Source organism: Crocodylus porosus, unplaced genomic scaffold (genome assembly GCF_001723895.1).
Source record: "Crocodylus porosus isolate Cpor-Errol unplaced genomic scaffold, CroPor_comp1, whole genome shotgun sequence".
Taxonomy (NCBI): domain Eukaryota; kingdom Metazoa; phylum Chordata; order Crocodylia; family Crocodylidae; genus Crocodylus; species Crocodylus porosus.
Genome location: NW_017728886.1, coordinates 667,195 through 670,671, shown reverse-complemented (window position 1 = coordinate 670,671; position 3,477 = coordinate 667,195).

The following is a 3,477-nucleotide window of genomic DNA, read 5'->3' as shown; positions in this document are numbered from 1 at the left end:
AAATAAGGAAACCAGAGTTTTAACAGACTACTAGGATGTCATAGAGACCACAATCTTATCAGGGCTCAGCAGGCCAAGTTTTAGTCTAAGGCTTCAAGTAAGCATAATCCATTGGAAAAGTTGCTAAATTTTTTTTCCATCTTTCCATGTCTGTAGCTCATAGTTTCATAGTTTCTAGAGCTTGATCTCCTTTAATTTGTTTTGTCACCCAATGGCTACACAAAGCAAAATAAGCTTTTGATTACCGACCCATTCCTGAACACTAATAGTTTGTGCATTTACAGTACAGCATGGAGCACCATTTGTACAGCAGCGTCTGATAAAAACTAGATGGCACCATTCAAGCCATTCAGATTAGCACCAGAAGGGACTACTGTGATAATCTAATTTGAACACCCATGTAGTCCAGCCCATAAAATCCCCAAATTAAATCCTTCTTTAAAATTAGAGTTTATCTTTTAGGAAAAAAGGAAAAACCTCTCAGCTCAATTTTAAAACTGGTTTCTGATCAAGTAGGTTGCTGGCTATGAAAGCTTATGCCTCTCTGAACCAGTCAGTCGTCAAGGCACCTGCCTGCCCTGCCTTCTGCCCGATTTTAAAACTATAAATGATGGGCAACCCATCATTATCCTTGATAATTAACCACTGTAACAACTTGCACTTGCTTAAGTTCATGCATTTTTTTCTAATTTGAACTTTTCTGGCTTTAACTTCCAGCCCTGGATAATTTTATACTGCTGCTGGTTTGATTGAAGAACCTGTGCTATCGAAGTCCCGTTCCCTGTAATACAGGTACTTATACTGATCATGTCACAGCCTTCTCTTTGACCTCCAGTAAGCTAAATAGATTCTCTTTCCCCCTGAGACAGGTTTCCAAGTCCTTCAATAAATGCTTGCAGTCTCTCAGACCCCTTCCAACTGATCAGTACCCTTGAAACTGTGGATATCAGAACTGGACCAAGTATTCCAGTTACTTACAGAAGATATAGAAGCAGGAGTAGGGAGACTATACAATTTTCCTGTTTCTATATCCAAGAATCACATTGGCCTTTTTTTGCTACATAATCATACTAGGAGCTAACTTTCAAGTAATTGTCCATTAAAGTTACTTTTTCTAGGCCACAGATTCCTAAATTGTGGTCAGTCACTAGTGGTCCAAACACTGCAGACTCAAAAATGTTGTTGCTTCTCTTGGTTTCTGGTTGAGAGAAGACTGAGCAAGAAAAAACAGCACAAGCAACATTTCTCAGAAAGAACACCACCCTTAAACACGAGAGAGAGCAGAAATGCATTGTGCCTTCCCAAGTGCTACTGTTTTATGTAAGCAGTTGTTCTACGTGCCACAGGTATGCCAGGAGATTGTGAATAAGGACAGGGGTCAACACATGACGAGCTGATAAAATGATGACTACATCATGAAAACATCCAAGAAGCTGTAGGCAGCTTGCTTTTATCCTCAATTACTTTATGCCTCATTGTTTCATGTGTTTATATACTGAAAGAACACGCCGCAGCTTTCCATACAGAAGTGTACGTAGCATATCAGCTGATGAAACCCTAATCAGAGCTGAAGGTCAGTGAAACTCTTCATAAAACAGTAGAGAAGTTGGGCTGGGAAGCACCTCCAGATATCATCTAGTCCACCCCCTGCCTGAGGCAGGGTCATTCCTATCCAAGGCATCCTATACACATCTATCATCTAACCTCTACCGTTAGTCCTGACATGACACAAGACATCACACCCGAACCCACCACCAGTAAGGCAGGGGGACCACAGCATTGGTACCATTGCTCCCCTCAGTCACCTAGTGCCCAAAAGGTTCCCAGACATTTCACGTGGCAGAACTTACTTCAGAAGTGAAGACAACTAAAGACAAAAAAACTTCTTTTACTGCACTTCAGGCAAGAGCTCGCACTTAAAGGCAAAACAGAATATATCCTTCCATGCCAACACTGGGGAATGCTTACATTCCCAGATGTTATAGAGCAAATTTGTCCCAGATTCTGGGAGCTGGATATTTGTCGGCTTTGCCCTTACATTACTGAAACTATGCCCCAATACTAGTACTGGAAGGCTGCTCCAGAAACTCATTCTGGAATGGTTAAAAACTTCTCATTTCTAACCAAAATATACTCCTGGCCAGTTAATATCCATTTGCTTTTGTGTGAACATGGCCCTTAGCTTAGATAACTCTTCTCTGCCGTTTGCTCACCCCCTGGCATATTTAGAGGGCAATCAATCAAACCCTCTTTACAGCCTTCATTTTCCGGACCAAACGAGCGAACTTGTAGGAAGACAGGCTCTTCACTCCCCTCAGCATCTTCACAGACCTTTTCTGTACCTGCTCCAGTTTGAAGTCAGTTTTCTCCATGGGCAAGCAGAAGGTGAAGACGCCTGCTGGCTTCTCTCATCCAGGAATAGCTAGGTTCTTCTGCTGTTAGCGGCATTTGTTCTACAGTCTTCCCCTCGGAAACTGAAGTCTCCCATGACGACACTGTTGCGCTGCCCTCTCCAGCAATATTAGTAAGACAGACCCTAAAGCGTGGAGCAGACAGCTAGCACAGTACCACAAATCCTGTCACATTCACCATCTTTCCCCAAAATGATTTTGATACAAGCCAGTTCTTGTTTATCCATGTTGACCCTTACTTCCTTACAGCCTATCACTTCATCATGCGCCATGAACCCCTTCCCTCTATTGCTGTCTGTCCTAAACAGCACCTTTGCCATCCCAGCCACGATGATCACTACTCCATTGCCTTTGTTTTCTCTACAACACCCAGGTTCACATCCTCTCCTGGCAGTTCGACTTCCCTTTTCGTTGTCCAGGCTTCTTGCATTACAGCAGAAACATTTCAGTTGCCTTTGCTTAATTTTCTAGCCAGGTATCGACTACTTAACTACTGCTCTTGGGGGTTTTGTTGGGTTTTTGCTCCTACTGTTACATTCCTGCAGAAGGCAGAGCAGGTTAATCTCCCGGGCTCCACCTTGTTCAGAGAGAGGCAAGCTTTCAGAGGCAACAGCCTAGCATCTGATGAAGTATGAAAGCTCAAGCCTCTCTAAACAAGTTGCTATTTAAAACATACCACTACCAGGCCTTCTGCCCGGCTTCAGACTCACGCACCTAACTAACCTCCTTTACATTCCTGTATTCATTGATGTATCCTCATCACATATAGGATGCATTTGGTAAATCAGGACACTGCTTCTTACAGTCCCAAAATGATGTGCATAATCCTTGCTACTGTGGGTGACAATTGCCCTTCCTTGCCATGCTACCACTTTCTTTCTGGGCATCAAGTGCCCATTTGTTCTGGCAATAAGCCAGCCTGGGTTGTCCCCTGCCTATCCCACCTGCTAATAAAGTAACCTAATGCCACTTGTTAAGCACGTGTTGAACAAAAAGGCTGCTCCCAATACACAAATGAGAATATAAGAAATGCCACACTGAATTCTGCAAGTCCTCTTAAAAAAAA